The 19,356-nt window shown below is 37.0% G+C and overlaps 2 pseudogenes; one reads left to right on the top strand and one right to left on the bottom strand.

Moving 5' to 3' along the window:
- Nucleotides 1-20: 20 nt before the first annotated feature.
- LOC140506262 (matrix metalloproteinase-26-like) lies at nt 21-630 on the top strand (annotated as a pseudogene).
- Nucleotides 631-17,601: 16,971 nt separating this feature from the next.
- Nucleotides 17,602-18,160, bottom strand: LOC140506208 (ubiquitin-conjugating enzyme E2 G1 pseudogene; annotated as a pseudogene).
- Nucleotides 18,161-19,356: the final 1,196 nt, after the last annotated feature.

The following is a 19,356-nucleotide window of genomic DNA, read 5'->3' as shown; positions in this document are numbered from 1 at the left end:
AGAAGCAGCATGGGGGTAGCCTACAGTACCCCTGCAACTTTAATCATGCTGCTACCTTTCTTATCTTTATCCTTCTGCCATGCTGTTTGTCCTTTCCAGTTACCCCCAAAACTATCCTTGATGATTTGGACTTCTTTAAGGATTGCTTCCATCAATTCTTTTTCAACAAAGAACAATCCAAGTACAAAACTCTGGAGGGTCAGTTGCTTTTCTTGCAGCATTTCTTCAGGCTAGAAGAAACCGGATGGCTGGATGATTCCACAAAGGCCATCATAAGGCAGCCTTGATGGGAGGTACAAGATATTGCTGACTACTCATTTTTTTCCTGGGAAGCCCCAAATTAGAAATAACTCCATAGCCTGCAGTATTATCAACCATCCAAGGGACATGAATCATAAGACAATTGAAAAGATCTTGCAGAAGGGAGCAGAAGTCTGGAGTAGTGTGATGCCCTTGAAGTTTGAAAGAGCGTATAAACAAGATTCTGACACTGAGTTTCCTTTCCTGGCTGGAGATCATGGAGATGTCCACCTGTTTGATGGAGAAGGAAACATCCTAGCTCATGTTTTTGCCCCAGATCCTGACTACCAAGGAGCTGTCCACTTTGACAGTGATGAAAAATGGTCCTAGAAAGTGTACACTGGCTGATGCCCTTCTGGGCTATCTGGCCTTTCCAGACAGTGTTGCTTCCATAAAGACATGTGAAGAGGCTCCTGTAGCTGAGTCTTGTGGAAAGAAATGATCTGGTCTGAATCATGAAGAAGCTCCTGAACACATAAGAAACCTATTTGAGACATCCTTCCCATACTCCATCGGCTGGCATGGTACCCCTACTAGGGCTGAGGCTGAGGCTGATTGTGACTACTGGCAGTACTATGCCCACTAGTATCCATCACAACTGCGATCAGGTATCATCTGAAAGTTCATGGTTGGTTATAAGATGTTGGCCCAGGTTCATAGGGACCTAACCCGGGAGCAGGCAGCAGAGCAATTAAGGGCACTACCAGATCGTTATAGGCTTCCACAGAAGGAGTCATCCTGACCATGGCCTCCAAAGGAGATCACAGTTAGGACTGATTCCAAACTGTCCTCTACCTTCCCCATCCCCAATTTCTTTCAACACCCTTATCTTACAGGGTGGGGAGTGGTCTTGAATTGACAAAAATAAATCCTTTGTCTCCGTCAAAAAAAAAAAAAAAGAAATACTGAAAGGCAATTTGGTTTATATCAGAATAATTTACCACATACGTCAAATAAGTCCAGAATAGTAAACAGTTTAAATATCAAAAAATCAAAATATAAGAGGAGAATGGAAAGTTAAGTCTTTCTAAACAATGGATAGGAAAATAATCCTTAACCAAAAAAAAAAAAAAAAGAGTAGAGAAATTACTAAAGACAATGTCAATTGTGTTAGACTAAAACTTTTGTATGGAAAAAAGAGAATGTAACTAGATTCCTAAGAAAAGATATAAATTATAGAAATAAATCTTTCTTTTAAATATTTCATATAAAATTTTGCAATCCAGAATTGATAGGGAGATGATATAAATCTGTCAGGCTAATAATCATTCTCTAAAAAAGAAGTGTTTAAATAATAGGAACAATTGAAATTAATAAATTTAGACCATTATTAGCTATAGACAATAATGAACAAAATTACTAATAATCTGAGAAAGCAAAGCAACACTGAGAAATTATTTCAGACATTTTAATTTATCAAAAATTGAGGGGGAGAGGAGAAAATTAATTTATGAAGGACTGTAAGAAAACTAACACACTAATTCACTAACATTGGCACTGATCTCTATCATGAAGAACTAGTGCAACCATTCCATTAAACAATTTGAACTTATGGAGGGAAATTTAGGAAGTTATTCATATTCTTTTACCTAGAGATACTATTACTGAGATTATTGTTTCAAGGAAGTTATTGAAATACATGCAAAATATTTATAGCAATGTTATTTGTGATTATCATTAAAAATAAACTATCTCTTCCTCCTCCTTTTCCTCCTCCATTTCTTCTCCTCTTTTATCTCATTTTCCTCCTCCTCCTCCTTCTTCCTCCCCATTTCTTCTTTCCTTTTTTCCTTCCTTTCCTTTTTCCTTCCTTCCTTTTTTCCTTCCTTCCTTCCTGTGTACTTCAGAGGACAGACTGTTGAATCTGGAGTGAAGAAAATTTGAGATTTAATCCAGCCTCAGACACTAACTAGTTGTGTGATGCTGGGCAAGTCATTTATCTTGTCAGTCTCACTTTCTTCACCTTTAAAAATTGGGATAATAAAAAATAACTCCAAGCATAGTCATGATAATAAGATGAGATGATATTTACAAAGCGCTTGGTGAATATTAATAATGTTTGCTATTATTATTTCTTAAGAGGGAGGAGTGAAAAATCTAAGAGTAATATATATGCATATGCAATATACATATATATATATGAAGATACTTTAATTATATTTACAAGAGACCAAAATAAATGATCAACTTTTCAATTTTCTTTTAAAAAAATTTCAATCTTTTTCAAAATTAAAGGTTTATTGTTAAACAGAAACTATTAATACAGTTCAAAAGTTATCCTGTCAGTTTACTATTTCTTATTAACAATTTGATCAATTTGAAGCAGTCCTTAAAAAGATGTAAAAAAGACATTTAAACATTTAAGTAACTGATTGTAAATTATTACTTTTTAGCATGACATTCAACATTAGGAATTTAGAATGTGGACTTTTTAATTTCCCCAGCTTTCTGTTTGCTTATTTATTTTTTATTTGGTCTGTGAATATTTTATTTTATTTTTTTTTATTTTTAACAAATACAGTACATTTTTATTGTTTATTCATACCCTGTAAATTGCTCTATAAATCTTTATTCCCTCAAAGAATATTTGATTAATGTTCTATTCTTAAAGTCTGTGCATTAACCTATTGTATCCAGAAAGTATTTCCCAAGTGGAAGGAATATATTTTAAGATTCATCTGTCAGTATTTTTTTTATCTTTCATGATTAGTTTTTCTTTTTCTTTTTTTTTTTAATTTTTTTATTTTTTTAATGTTTAACAATCACTGCCATACAATTGCGATTTTATCCCTCCCCACCCACCCCCCACTACCTCCCTCCCTCCCCACGACTGCTTACAATTCTGTATAGATTCTACATATACATTCCTATTGAGTATATTTTCACTATAGTCATGCTATGTAGTCAGACTAAGATAAATGAAAGAATCCGTATAACAAATCAGAACATGATACACAGACAGATACACATACACAAACATGATCTGCTACATTATGTGAGTGACTTCCATATTTCTCTCTCTGAGTGTGGAAGGCATTTTGCCTTGAGGTCCACCATTGGGATTTTTTTTTTTTTCAGAAGTTCTTGTGTTATTACAAAAATCTAAGTCTACCAGAAAAAACTCTCACACACTGTGGTTGTTGCTGTGCATAAAGTTCTCCTGGTTCTGCTCCTTTCACTCAGCATCAGGTCATATAAGTCCTTCCAGGCCTCTCTGAAGTCTTCTTGTTCATCATTTCTTATGGCACAATAGTACTCCATTACATTCATATACCATAATTTATTCAGCCATTCCCCAATTGATGGACATCCCCTTGACTTCCAGTTTTTGGCAACTACATAGAGTGCTGCTATAAATATTTTTGTACATGTGGGACCCTTTCCCATTTTTATGATCTCTTGGGGATATAGTCCTAGTAGCGATATTGCTGGGTCAAAGGGTATGCACATTTTTGTAGCCCTTTGGGCATAGTTCCAAATTGCTCTCCAGAATGGTTGGATGCGCTCACAGCTCCACCAACAATGAATTAGTGTTCCAACTCTCCCACATCCTCTCCAGCATTTATCATTTTCTTGTTCTGTCATGTTTGCCAATCTTATAGGTGTGATGTGGTACCTCAGAGTTGTTTTGATTTGCATCTCTCTAACCAATAGTGATTTAGAGCATTTTTTCATATGATTATAGATAGCTTTAATTTCTTCCTCTGAAAATTGATTGTTCATATCCTTTGACCATTTATCAATTGGGGAATGACTTGTATGATTATACATTTGGGTCAGTTCTCTATATATTCTAGAAATGAGGCCTTTATCCCCGAGCTTAGCTGTAAAAATTCTTTCCCAATTTACTACATCCCTCCGGATTTTGGTTGCATTGGGTTTGGTTGTGCAAAAACTTCTCAGTTTAATGTACTCAAAGTTATCCATTTTACATTTCATAATGCATTCTATCTCTCCTTTAGTAAAGAATTCTTCCCTTCTCCATAGATCTGATAAATACACTATTCCTTGCTTCTCCAGTTTATTCATGGTATCAATCTGTATACCTAAATCATGTACCCATTTGGACTTTATTCTTGTGTACGGTGTCAGGTATGGGTCTATGCCTAATTTCTGCCACACTGTTATCCAGTTTTCCCAGCAATTTTTGTCAAACAATGAGTTCTTATCCCAGAAGCTGGGGTCCTTGGGTTTATCAAACAGAAGGTTGCTATATTCCTTGCCTACTGCATCTTGAGTGCCAAGTCTATTCCACTTGTCTACCTCTCTGTTTCTTAGCCAATACCAAGTGGTTTTGATAATTGCTGTTTTATAGTACAGTTTAAGGTCTGGTAGCGCTAGGCCACCTTCCCAAGCATTTCTTTTCATTAGTCCCTTTGATATTCTGGACCTTTTGTTTTTCCAAATGAATTTTGATATTATTTTATCCAGCTCTAGAAAGTAATTGTCTGATAGTTTAATTGGTATGGCACTAAATAAGTATATTAATTTGGGTAGAATTGTCATTTTTATTATATTAGCACGGCCTACCCATGAGCAACTAATGTTTTTCCACTTACTTAAATCTGACTTTATTTGTGCAAAAAGTGTCTTGTAATTGTGTTCATATAATCCCTGGGTTTGTTTTGGCAGGTAGACTCCTAAGTATTTTATACTGTCTACCCTAACTTTAAATGGGATTTCTCTTTCTATCTCTTGCTGTTGAAATTTGTTGCTAATATATAGGAATGCAGAGGATTTGTGTGGGTTTATTTTGTACCCTGCAACTTTGCCAAAGTTGTTTATTAATTCAAGTAATTTTTTACTTGAATCTCTGGGATTCTCTAGGTAAATCATCATATCATCTGCAAAGAGTGATAACTTAGTTTCTTCTTTGGCTATTCTAATTCCTTGAATATCTTTATCTTGTCTAATTGCTACAGCTAACATTTCTAGTACCATATTGAATAATAGTGGTGATAATGGACAACCTTGTTTCACCCATGATCTTATTGGGAATGCATCTAGCTTATCCCCATTGCATATAATGCTTGCTGAAGGTTTTAGATAGATACTGCTTATTATTTTATGGAAAGTTCCCTTTATTCCTACGTTCTCCAATGTTTTTAGTAGGAATGGATGTTGTATTTTGTCAAAAGCTTTTTCTGCATCTATTGAGATAATCATGTGGTTTTTGTTAGCTTTGTTGTTGATGTGATCGATAATGCTAATAGTTTTCCTAATATTGAACCAGCCCTGTAGTCCTGGTATGAATCCTACCTGATCATAATGTATTAATCTCGTGATAAGATGCTGTATTCGTTTTGCTAGAATCTTATTTAAAATTTTTGCATCTATATTCATTAGGGAAATTGGTCTATAATTTTCTTTCTCTGTTTTGTCTCTTCCTGGTTTGGGTATCAAAACCATATTTGTATCATAGAAAGAATTTGGGAGGACTCCTTCTTCCCCAATTTTCAAGAATAGTGTATGTAGTATTGGAATTAACTGTTCTTTAAATGTTTGATAGCATTCACTTGTGAATCCATATGGCCCTGGAGATTTTTTCCTAGGGAGTTCATTGATGGCTTGTTCAATTTCTTTTTCTGAGATGGGGTTGTTTAAGTATTCAACTTCCTCTTCTGTTAATCTGGGCAATTTGTATTTTTTAAAATATTCTTCCATCTCGTTTAGATTGTCGAATTTGTGGGCATAAAGTTGGGCAAAGTAGTTTCTAATTATTGTTTTAATTTCCTCCTCATTGGAGGTGAGTTCACCCCTTTCATTTTTAATGTTAGTAATTTGGTTTTCTTCTTTCTTTTTTTTGATCAGATTAACCAAAGGTTTATCAATTTTATTAGTTTTTTCATAAAACCAACTATTGGTTTTATTTATTAATTCAATAGTTTTCTTTATTTCAATTTTATTAATCTCTCCTTTGGTTTTCAGTATTTCTAATTTGGTATTTACTTGGGGATTTTCAATTTGTTCTTTTTCTAGCTTTTTCAACTGCAAGCCTAAGTCATTGATCTCCTCTTTCTCTATTTTATTTATGTAAGCATTCAGAGATATAAAACTTCCCCTAATAACTGCTTTTGCAGTGTCCCATAAGTTTTGGTACGTTGTCTCACTATTGTCATTCTCTTGAATGAAGTTGTTGATTGTTTCTATGATTTCTTCTTTAACCCAATCCTTCTTTAGAATTAGATTATTTAGTTTCCAATTGATTTTTGGTTTCTCTTTCCATGGCCTTTTATTACATGTAATTTTTAATGCATTATGATCTGAAAAGGATGCATTGATTATCTCTACCTTTTTGCACTGGATTGTGAGATTTTTATGTCCTAGTACATGGTCAATTTTTGTAAATGTTCCATGTACCGCTGAGAAAAAGGTATATTCCTTTCTATTCCCATTTAATTTTCTCCAAAGATCTATCATATCTACCTTATCCAGAGTTTTATTTACCTCCTTAACCTCTTTCTTGTTTATTTTAAGGTTGGATTTATCTAGTTCAGAGAGGGGGAGGTTGAGGTCCCCCACTAGTATAGTTTTGCTATCAATTTCTTCCTTCAACTCCCCCAACCTCTCCTCTAAGAATCTGGATGCTATACCACTTGGAGCATACATGTTTAGTAATGATATTGCTTCATTGTCTATGGTGCCTTTTAGTAGGATATAGTTTCCATCCTTATCCCTTTTGATTAGATCTATTTCTGCTTTTGCTTTGTCTGAGATTAGGATTGCTACTCCTGCCTTTCTTACATGAGCTGAAGCACAATATATTCTGCTCCATCCTTTGACCTTTATCATGTGTGTATCCCCCTGTTTCAAATGTGTTTCTTGTAAGCAGCATATTGTTGGATTATGGCTTTTAATCCATTCTGCTATCCGTCTCCGTTTTATGGGAGAGTTTATTCCATTCACATTCACAGTTATGATTACAATCTGTGTATTTCCCTCCAACCTCTTTCCCACCATTTGTGCTTTTAGCTCTCCCGTCTCCCTTCCCCTCCTCAATAGTATTCACTTTTCTCCCCCTCCTCCTGCAGCCTTCCCCTCCTCCTTTTAGCCCCCCTCCCTTTTAGTCCCCTTTACTCTTATTGCTTCTTTCCTCCCTTTTAGCCACCCTCCCCTTTCTTCCCCCTTCCCCTCCTACTACCTATAGAGCTAGTTAGGATTATCTGCTTAAGATTATTGTTCCCTCCTTTGAACAAATCAGATGAGAGTACCTCTCAAACAATGCTCATCTCCCTCCCCTCCTTCCCTCTACTATAGTTTTGTACTTCTTCCTGTGATATAATTTGCCATTTTCTGCTTCCCCCTTTCCACACCTCCTATTACATTCCCTTCTCATACTTAAATCATATTTTTGCCATGACATCATTTACTTTATGCCCATTCCCTCTACATATATCCCTTTATCATAATAGCTGCACAGTTCTCAAGATTAACAGGTATCATCTTCCCTTACAGGGAGGTAAACAGATTGCCCTAATTGAGTTGCAAGTTTTTGTTTTTGTTTTTTCCCCTCTGTTTACCTTTTTATGATTCTCTGGAGACCTGCATTTGAAGATCAAATTGTCTATTGAGTTCTGGTGTTTTGGTCAGGAAGCTCTGGAAATCCCTTATTTCGTTGAATGACTTTCTCCTTGCCTGAAATGTTATGCTGAACTTTGCTGGGTAGTTGATCCTCGGTTGGAGTCCCAACTCCTTTGCCTTACGGAATATTGGGTTCCAATTCTTTCGATCTTTTAATGTAGAAGCTGCAAGGTCCTGTGTGATCCTGACTGTGTGACCTTGATATTTAAATTGTTTCTTTCTGGCTGCTTGTAGTATTTTCTCCTTCACTTGATAGCTCTGGAATTTGGCAACTATATTTCTTGGGGTTTTGAGTTTGGGATCCCTTTCCGGTGGGGAATGGTGGATTTTTTCGATGACTATTTTGCCCTCTGAGTCTAGTACTTCTGGGCAGTTTTCCTTGATGATTTCCTGGAAGATATTGTCCAGACTCTTTTCTTCATCATGGGTTTCTGGCAGGCCAATAATTCTTAGATTTTCTCTCCTGGATCTATTTTCCAGGTCAGTTGTTTTTCCAATTAAATATTTTACATTTTCTTCTATCTTTTCATTCTTTAGATTTTGTTTGACTGATTCTTGTTGCCTCATTGAGTCATTAGTTTCTGCTTGCCCAAGTCTAATCTTGATCTTATTGTTTTCTTCAGTTAGCTTTCACATCTCCTTTTCCATCTGGCCAATTTTTCCCTTTAAGGAGCTATTTTCTCCATTTAATTTTTGTACTTCTTTTTCCATTCGACCAATTTTCCCAGTTAGGTTTTGGGTTTCCTTTTCCATCTGATCAATTTTCCCTATTAGGTTTTGAGTTTCCTTTTCCGTTTGATTAACTCTTCCTTTTAGGGAATTATTCTCTCCAGTTAATTTTTGAACTTCCTTTTCCATTTCTTCAATTTTCTTTTTCAGGGTGATGTTCTCATCAGTGAATTCTTTTTTTATAGTTTTAAAATCATTGGCCAGTTTTTCTTTTATATCCTTCTCCAGACATTCCAGGTAATCTAGTTGTGCTTGCGAGAAATTCATAGTCCCATCTGAGGTTTCAGATGGAAGTACAGTCTCAGCTCTGATCTCTTTGGTGTTTGTGTTTTGGTCCTTATCCCCATAAAAAGATTCTATGGTTTTTTCACTTTTCGTCTGCTTTTTCCGATTCATGATGTTGGCTGAGTGTTGTAGCTTTTGGTTCTTTCAGTCAGAAAATACACATCTTTTAAGTTGAGGTGATGTTTGTCTAGGCTAAAAGCAGGCTTTTGTTGTTGTTGTTGTTGTTGTTTCCCAGATCAACCCTGGGGTTAGCTTGATAGGTGTGTGGGAGGTGTGGTCTGGTCTCAGGATATCTCCTCAGCTGGCCTGAGGCAAAGGCAAGGTCCGGGGATGGTGATCCCAGCTTCCCTGTTGTCTTCCCTTTCCCCTGGAGGGCTGGGGCACGCCTAGAGGCTAATGCGTGTTCCCGCCCCTCCTGGGGCTCGTCTCCCGGGCTGAGGCTTGCTTGGGTCTCAGTGCGAATTTTTCTCTGCCCTGGGTCGTCTGTCCCTCCAGATAGCCTACACCACGGTAGGAAGAATCCCCCTTTGCCACCTCTCCAGCCTCTGGTGTTATGAGACCACCCGCCCCCTTCTGCTGCTCCCACTGATCCAGGATCAAACTGGGGAAGAATTTTATGGTTCCCTCACGGTCATCGGGGGGGAGGGGAGAGCACTTACTGATCAGTCCGTCATCCCAGCTTCTGTATGTTCAAGTAGTGATCCACTGAAGTCCCGTCTTTAGGCTGAAGATTTCAAAGGCTGTTGCGCTGATATCGTTGGCTCGGCCTGGCTTATCTCCTGCTCCGCTGGTCTCGCCCGCCACTCTCGGGCCCCTCGGGTCGCCTCCGCCCTGCCGCGCCGACCGCGCTGCGCTGTGCGCCGGGGTCTTACCCCCACCGAACAGATCCCTCCCGTGGACCTTCCAGTCCAGCCTGGGCTCCGAATCTGTCAAAGTCCGTCTCCCACTGGATTCTACACCTCCAAAGTCTGGTCAGACTCTCCCCCCAGATATATCCAGAGGAGTTTTTCCAGGAGCTTAGGTGAGTCGTTGCTTTCACTCCGCCATCTTGGCTCCGCCCCCCCTGTGAATATTTTAGCAAGAACTTGCTTTATAGAAGTAATTTTCATTCCTTGCTGCTTTGCAATGTTTGAGAAAATGACTAGAGGAGCTTTTTTTAGGCTGCCTTGTTCATCAGTTAGAATCAGGTAAAAGATTAAAAACAATACCTAGAGTACAGCTCTTCACTTGCGTTCCTGTATACTGATTTTTAATTTCTAAGCTTAAACTCTTGTTGTGATAGAAGACAAACAAACAAACAAGCAAATAAATAAATACTCACTGTGGAAGCAATATTTTTTTTTAAGTCAAACTATTGTCAATTTTTTTGTGCTTCTGCTTAGGACACTAGTCCCACCATAATTCTTTGTTACAGGCAAGCCACCTGTTTCCCATTTAAGAGGTCTTGAACATTAAGGGAAGGAGTAATTGAAAAGATATTGAACTGCTTTCTACTGACAGTTTTTGGCTGTGAATTTGAACCTGCAGAATTATACATTCTCCTTGCTCTTCAGGGATTTCAATCGGTCCTATCGGTTCACAACAGACAGTATTAGTTGACACTTCTCTTCAGGTGGGGAATAGATTGATTGTTTGTAAAATATTGTGGAATGAGGCACAAGTGAAAGCACAGTAATCCAAAGAGGTCATAGACCTTCAAGTACTTCATTTATTTTTCAACAAGGAACAAGTTTATCAGTTGCAAAATTTTTAAAGAACAATAATAACCTTAAGCATTTGCTGTGTGTTGTGGCTTGTTCTTCCTTTCCAAGAGGACCATGACATCAGAAAAATAGTGCCAGTCAAAAAAAAATTGCAAGTCAATTGAGTTTAAGTGAGGGATTGCTTAGCTGGCAGGTGAGGAATTATGGCACTTAACATCTATCAAAGAAATTATTGGTACAAGTGATTATTAGGTCTGGGGCACAGAGGGGAAACAATTATACACATTTGCACACTCATTGGATGCTACCTTCAAGTTTCTGGCAGCTAATTAGGCCAGGTATAAAAAGTAAAAAGTTGTAAAAGTAGTAAAAATTGTAAAAAGTTGTAAAAAGTAACTTACCTGCTTTTTAATCCTTTTCAACTGAAACAGGTACTATGGTCATGAGCAATACATTAAGATAGCAAGGGCTATGGTCTTTATAGAATTTAGAGTTCAAGGGGATATTAAATATCCTGTAATTTAGCGCTTCTTAAACTGTGGGTCACAACTCCATATGGCTGACAACCATATGGGTTGTGACCCACAGTTTAAGAAGTGTTGGGGGTTTTGAGTGGGAAAAGTTGAAGAAGTCTCGAATTTGATCTAACCCCTGCTGGTAAGGAAACTGAAGCAAGCTGAGAAAGTTTAAATACTATACCTAAGGTCAAACAGGCAGCAACAGAAGCACCAATGGAAACCAAGACTTCTTGAAATCTAGTCCTCTTTTTTAGTACACCACATAGCTTTCTTTGGAATTCATTTTTTAAATTTTGTTAACTGATTTTGTAAGGCGCTAGGATATTTATATCTTCTCTTTATTTTGCTGAAGTATCCTCAAATAATCATTTTAAGTCATGCCAACATTTCAAAAGGTTCAAGTATTTCCAGCATACATGAGCCACTTTTCATAGTTTAGCTAGTATTCACAAAGAACAGATAAAATATTCTGAATGCAAGAAAGTATCCATTAAATTGTCCAGTACTAGCTAATTAGAATTAAAATCTTAAAGATTTTTGGCAGTCACTTTTCAAAAGTCTAGAGGACTTTTACCCATTTAATCCATTTAACAAAATGTAGATTTTGTCTCTCACAAAAGAAAACAGAGACCAAAAACCACTTTAGGGTGCTCTTTCGTTTTGAATTTGAGTTATATAGTAACTTGAAAAAATGTCATAAAGGAAAATAGACACAGCACACACATACACACACACACAAACACACACACACACACGCACTGCTGAACAGAAAAAAAAAAAGGAAGGAATCCTATTTATCATCTGACCGTGATCAATGCTGAGTGATGTATAGTGATTACATTTTTTTTTTTAATTGGCAGGCTTCAGAGACTGCTACGGGAATTGGTGACAAGATGATGGATCAGTTTCACCATATTGACTGGCTGATCCAACAAACCTAAAGTAGATATTGGCATTTGTCATTCAGGATTGGACCCCTACAGACTGTCTGCTGATTAGTCAAATACTTCACCTCCCCTTAATTAATGTTTTAACAGCAGAGTCTTACAAAGAGCCTCAAGGGAGCAAAGTTTTGCAATATTCCTGGGGAACAAAAGCATTACTTAGTACCAGTTGAATGATGAAAAGTGAGCATATTAGGAAAGTGAAGAAATCAATGACAATGTTTGAACTGCTTAACCTTGTTGGCCTTTGCATGTTAATAGATTATTTATACTGTTTTGCTACTAGGAGGAAATTAGTATGATTAGCATTTTCCGTTTCTTGACTGAGCATCACAAATTGAGGAAAAATGTTTACATGCATTTTTGCTTATTTCCTTGAAAATCATTAACAAGTAAGACCAGGACAGGCAACTCTTCTTTCATGATGTTATCATAATCTTTTCTTTTTCTAATAGGTAAAAATGATAATTAGCAGTTGAATTATAGTTCTCCTACAGTAATAAAAAATAAGAAAAAGGAAAAACCTTTTTTCATCCTTTCCAATAAAACAGGAAGGTCAGTTGTCCTGAGGAATGACTTTTCAAATGAGTAGTTAGTGATCTAAAAATGAGATTAGCATGGCTCTTTTTCTTTCTTTGGTTTAGGTTAAGAGATTTGCAAGGAACCATCATGGCTCAAATACATCTTGCCTTTCTGTTTCCCTTTGAAAAGTCCCACTGACTTTAATCGAATGTTACTTTGGTATAGAATTTGAAGTTCATAACAGAATGATAACTGAGGAAAAGATTGGAACTCAACATTAAAACATTGGAGAGGGGGAGATACAGTTCAAATTCAGTCAGCATTTATTAAATATTGACAACTCATGTGTTGCAATGCCACCTATAAAACGTTAAATGGCCTATAGGATTAGACCAAGACTTGCTATGGCTAGGTCTGCCAAGAAGGTTTTACAGGAAGGCTATATCAAAAACCACGCAGAATGAGATTTGCGTGACTTGAAGTCTTTACCTATTAACAAATATTCACATTATTGAAATAAGATATTCATCAATATAAAAGAAGGTGGATTGAATTGTGGTCCCATATGCTCTTGACTTAAGGGAGCTTAAAAAAATTCCTGAGATCAAGTAAATTTCCTTTCACCAGAACCAGAATGGATTTCCTATCATAAGATCATACAATCATAACTTTAGAACCAGAAGGGACATTGGAAATCATCAATTCCAACTGTCTCATTTTACAGATAGGGAAGCTGAGACTCAGAAGTTAGGTGAATTTCCCATTGTGATACAGCTAGTAAGTCCCTTATGTTACCTTTAAACCTAAGTCTCCCTTAATCCACGTCCAGGATTTTATATACTATGCAACATGGACTCTGGTCTGTCCTCAAAGAGACGAAGGTAAATATTAAGTATAAGAGTATAATGAGCTGGCTTATCTACACACTTTTTTCTTTCATGGAAAAGGGTAGTTTTCTCCCCTCCCCTAAATAATCTTGAGTTTCTCTAAGTCTCAGCAGGACATCAGTGAGGATATCCATACTTATCTTGGAGAGACATTCCTCATATGTCTCCAAACAAAGGCTTCTGACCTGAAAACTCATTACCTTGATTGAGTTAACTCATGAATTTCATAGGGAACAACCTAACCCAGAATATTATATAGAAAAAGCCTTATACTCGGCACTGTACAAAGATGAAGCAAGAGAAAAGAAAGGATCTTGGAGCCTATCAGTGACAGAGCTATGTTCCATGTGCATTTTCCTCTCTGCCAGTATCCTGTATGTATCCTTTTCTCACTGATGCTCTGTATATTTGTGAGAGAATGTTTCCCAGATTTTTACATGAAAGCTTTGTGTAATGACATTACATTACATTTCGTGTAATGAATTTTAAGTAAAAGTCTTCTTTCAACTAATTGTGTCAATTGGGTATTAAATGTAAGCTCATCAGTGAAGGCTGATATATGATTTTAAAATGTGAATACACAAAGAACCTTGAACCTGGGATAGTCATTCATTAGACAGATTTAAATCTGTTTGTGCAAGTGAGAGTTTTTGTATCTCAGAGTGGTTATACTTTTTCTTCTTCTTTTTTTTTTTAAATAATGCATTAAGTTTAGTGGATGAACTTTTTTTAATTCCCAAAAGAAAGAATGGAGTGTAAATACTTCTTTACATTTTCTTTACAATCTGTGAACAGGACACTCAGATTTCCAACCACTCAAAGTCTTACATCCTTTGAAATATACATGTATAACACAGGAACTTTTACAAAAGAATATTTAACTTCCAAAGATATAATCACAAATACCCAAACTTACTCTCCCCACATGTGAGAGTTAAAACCCTCCAGTGGTCCCAGTTTCAAGTCCAAAACCCACCTTTGACTGAAGTTCTAGGTAGGTTTTTTAGGGTTCCTTTCTCGAACTGACCTTCTGTAGCATTCCATCTACAATAATGGCTCTAAGGTCATCATAACTTCCACTCCAGGTCCCGTTAGGATAACTTTGGTACCTGAAACAAAGAATGACAAACAATTCAAAAGAGAAACAAATATTTCTAGATATATTTCTCAAAACTAGGGTAAAAGAAAATGAACAGGGGAAGAATGTTCTTTCCCCTCTCAGTGTTTCAGCTTATGAAATCCATGGTGCTTACAGCAGACAAGTGTTTCCAGAAAGTAGACAATCGAAAAGATAGTGGAAAGGAGAGTGAAAGACTCAGTGTTAAAGACATGAAGTTGAGTAGAGAAGGCTACACCCATCCTCATGATAAGAGGCAAAACAGGCTCTATTTTAGGAAAAGTAGACACACTGAACAAGACCTCTCCTGTGTATCTCCATGTATGAAAAGGACATGCCCAGAAAAACCCAGGTTATAGGCACAAATGTGAACATTCTAAAAAGGTCAAAAACTTATTGTCTTTTATTATTTTATTGTTTTTCTTACTTACCCTTAAATTTATGTAGTCTAATCAAGCGGACTGAGAGTACTACACTGATTATGGACCTCCTAATCAACTCCTCCTACACACACACCTATATGTATTCACTCTTACGTGTTTGTGTCAATATACGTATGGATTGAAATAATACATATATGAATTACACATACACATTGTATGAGTATATGTGTATCTGTATATGAACAAATATATTACATATGGAAATCCATGTATGCATAGACATATTTGGAAATACATACATACATACATGTTCATATGTGTGTGCTAACAGTACAAGGACACTCAAGAACTTTGGATTTGGTAGTGAGACAAGGGAGACACGGGCACAGGACCACTAAGCACGACGCGCCCACATCACAAAGGATGCTGTGCTCTATGAGCAAAACAGATTTGAAACAGCATAAAGGAAATGTAGTATGTGCAAATTTGGAATATCCACCCCAAATGTTCACGTGGACTATCTGTGCCGAATCTGCGGTAGATCATTCCAAGCTCATATCGTTTGGATCAGCCCCAGTTAGACCCACCGAAAATTTACTTTATTTTTCTCAATTTATCTTTACAAAATTCCTCTAACAAAGCTCTCCATCTCTGAGAATGAAAGACAACAACCAACCAACCAACATATGTGTGTGTGTGTGCACACACACACACATACACGCTACCCTGTTTCTGGAGAGTTTCCCAGACATGGGACAGGAAAGAAGTATAGAGGATTCTCTAATTTTTGATAATAGAGAGAACTATCCCATTTCTATAATCCTAGGTCACTATTAAAATAGGACTAATGTTTAAGGGACCTGATATGACCTCCCTGTTGTAGCAGGTGGAAGACTTTAAGAGTTTGTAGGCAAACACCTTCTGGTGAGCAGTTGAGATATAATAGCCTTTAATAGAGAAGATCACATATGTCCACTAGATATATTCTGTTAAAACTCCTTGGCTATCGACTTCAGTGTAACATCTCTTAATTTCCAAATTATAATTAACTGTTGCTGGCTTATTAATCAATTAATAAAGTGACAGTTTGTTTTTTGAAGACTTGAATAAAACAATGTGTCAGTTGCTTGTGGGTGTGGTCATTTGCTGCTGCAGCACCTCAATATGTCACACACTAAATATATACAGTCTGCTCAGTACAAATAAAATGGAGATCTTTGTTAGAGGAATTTTGTAAAGATAAATTGAGATAACGCATCAAAAATGTTTTCCGATCTTAAAATGCTTCATAAATTACTGATTAACTTTGAAGCTAGACTTAACTGAGTGAGGGCATAATTCTGTAAGAGGTAAAATAAATTCACTTTGGAGTACTATTTTTTGAAATTAGAGACAAAGGAAAGAAAGAAAGCAATCATTTCTTAAAGCATAGAATATTGCAGTTGAAGGGGACTTTAAATATCATCCATTACAACTCTTGCTTCTTACCATTTAAAAAGAGAAGAATTAGAACATCAACTTGGAGGAAGATTGAAGTTAAACATCAGTTGTAAAGGCTGTTAATCACTTCCATATACTTTTACCTACATTTGTGCCATGAGTGGAGCAACATTAACAGAGAATTACTTAAGTTAAATATGTGTCTCAGGAGAAGTGATCTGAGAGAATTAATTTCCTGTTTAAAGGCAAAGATCAGTGGCTGTAGTTTCATTTTTTGGATTTAAGGCTTGGCAAGAGAACAGACCTACATTTAAATGTTTCTTCTATTTTAGTCTGCTTGTAGCATGAGACTAAGGGGACTGATCCTAGTGGAAACTGAGAACCTATATGGGAAAGAAATCAAAGTAAAAAAAATTCTAAGTTCATTTTTGGTTGCTTTGTAGGAAAAAGTCCTCAAAGTTTTATTCATCTAAAAAGAGGTAAAACCATATCAAAGGAACATTTTTTTTTACTACATGCTTAGCAAGACCAATAATACACTTTACATACTGTTGTCTAGAAATTTTCCATTGCCTTTTATCATTCTCAATTTTTTTTTTTACTAAATGAAAGATGTTCATAAAGCCTCAGTGGTCTAAAGGAAAATTAAATGGACAATTTTAATCCTAATTGGTTTATTTCTAATATGTTTAAGAGTCTTTTTAAACTGATTTAGAAACAATAGGGATAGGGAAAGAAAATCTACTAAAATCTTTAGAATGTAAGGCAGTTTTGTCCTAACTAAAAGAAGCATCATTTGGTACATTGTGTATTCAGAATGTACATGAGCAGTGTGTGTGTGTACATATATGTATACACATACATATATACATATACATACACACATATACATACACACACGTACACACACATATTATATCCAGATTGTGTTGTGCTACGTTCGGGAAGGTTAAAGCAGTTCATTAGAATTCAAAATATGTAATCATTCTTAAATTGATCTCTCTTAGTCTCTCCTAAACATTGATAATTGGCACATTTCACAGCAGTCACGTTTCTGCCAGTGTTTGGTAAGTTGTTACAATAGTCCAGCAATAGATGAGAAGAATTCTGGAGAGGAAAAGGAAACAAAAACGGTGCCACCTTTCTCAACTGGAGGCTCCAAAAAGCATAGCTACTAGTGACCGAGCAAATGTCACTCAGAAGTGGTCTTCTGCCTTCTTTTTACACAGCGGGCCATTTTTTCCTTTCGAATTCTCCATTTCGATGTATTCTCCATTCTTTACCTGCACCCACGTTGTCGGGAGTGTCTCCTTTAGGATCTGCCAGTGTGGACATGAACTTGATCATGATGGTTTCCACTTTGTGAACGAGCAGCCAGGATTCTTCGGATTTTTCTCAGTCATATTTGTTCTTTCCTGGCACGTGAAGAATGGAAATGCACATGTCCCCATTTTTGTCAACATTTGGGTGCTAGATCTCGGGGATGCATTTCATTTCTGGAGGTAGGAAGGGATAGTCTCTGGGGAAAGTAAGATGAGCTTTGAAAATGCCGCCTTCTAAAGGGTGTCTGGAGGACCGACGTTGAGTATTTCCCATCCATGGAGGTCATTGCCATTTATCAAGCCCTGCGAGAACCATCCCACTGGGTTTTTGTCGTGTTCAGTCAGTTGCCTCCCAAGGAGCAACGCCCACTGCAGCTCCGTCAACCTCCTGGGCAGCCTGGGGGCAGGCAGGGGTAGGGATAGGGGCATCGTCGTCTGAGGGTAGAGGACTACGTCCCGCTAGGGAGCCAGAAGTGACATAGCACCTGAAGCCCAGGAGGAAAGTAAGGTCAGGGGAGGCTGCCAGGCCCCTAGTCATTCTCAAGTTTTAGTGACTGGACTGGAAACATTAATAAGATAATACGACTTTCCACAGGAATTTATCTTTTTTTCTTTGCTTTTCAACTTGTAGTTTAGCTGCAGCACTCCTGTCCCCCGACCCCAAAACTTTGTGCATTCTGATTGCCCTTTCCCTCAATCTGCCTTCCCTTCTATCACACCTCTCCCTATCTTCTCTCTTTTCTTGTAGGACAACATAGATTTCCATAATCCATTACTTGTATTTCTTATTTCCCAGTTGTCTTCAAAAACAATTCTCAACATTCGTTCCTAGGGCTTTGAGTTCCAACTTCTCTCTCTTCCTCGCTCCCCACCCATCCCCACTGAGAAGGAAATCAATATTGGTTATATATGTGTAATTTCGCAAAAGACTTCCATAATAGTCATGTTGTGTAAGACTAACTCTTTTTCCCTCCATCCTCTCTTGCTCCCCATTTATTCTATTCTCTCTTTGGACCTTGTCCCTCCCCAAAAGTGTTTACTTCTAATTGAGAATACATTTATTTGTAAGAAAAGGCTCTTAAGATTTTTCAAAATAGTAATGGAAGGTTCCCTTATAAATTTGAATCTCACTTCTCCACAAATGTACACACTTTCAAAGGGGAAAGTAGATCCACACTTGCTGCATACACACATGGGGGTCAGTAGTCTAGGTTACAAAAATGATAGAACAATTCATGTTCCCAAAACTACCATGCTACTTATTTCTGCTAGGGATTTGATTGTTCTGATGTCTTATGGATCTGTTCCCTTCTCGGGTGATATTACTGTTGTTTTCCATCAGTCATGACTTTTCCATTACACCCTACTGGGAATTATAACTCTTCCACAGCTGATAGACAAGGTATCTTGCTGTCTTTAAGACCAACTAATGCGTTGTCTTCTAATTGCTAGTAATGCTGTGGTTAATAATGTTCTCTCCTGAGGTGGTGGGTTACAGAATCAATCAACTTCTTCAGACAATGGCTATGAACCATTTAGAGTCAGTCATTCAGAGCTAGAAGAGACCTCAGGTAACCTATAGTACAGCCCTCCTTTCTAAATTATGCAGATAAGGAAATTAAGTC

Source organism: Notamacropus eugenii, chromosome 1 (genome assembly GCF_028372415.1).
Source record: "Notamacropus eugenii isolate mMacEug1 chromosome 1, mMacEug1.pri_v2, whole genome shotgun sequence".
NCBI classification, from domain to species: Eukaryota; Metazoa; Chordata; class Mammalia; order Diprotodontia; family Macropodidae; genus Notamacropus; species Notamacropus eugenii.
The sequence above is the reverse complement of the archived record's forward strand: the minus strand, read 5'-3'. Positions and strand labels throughout refer to the sequence as shown.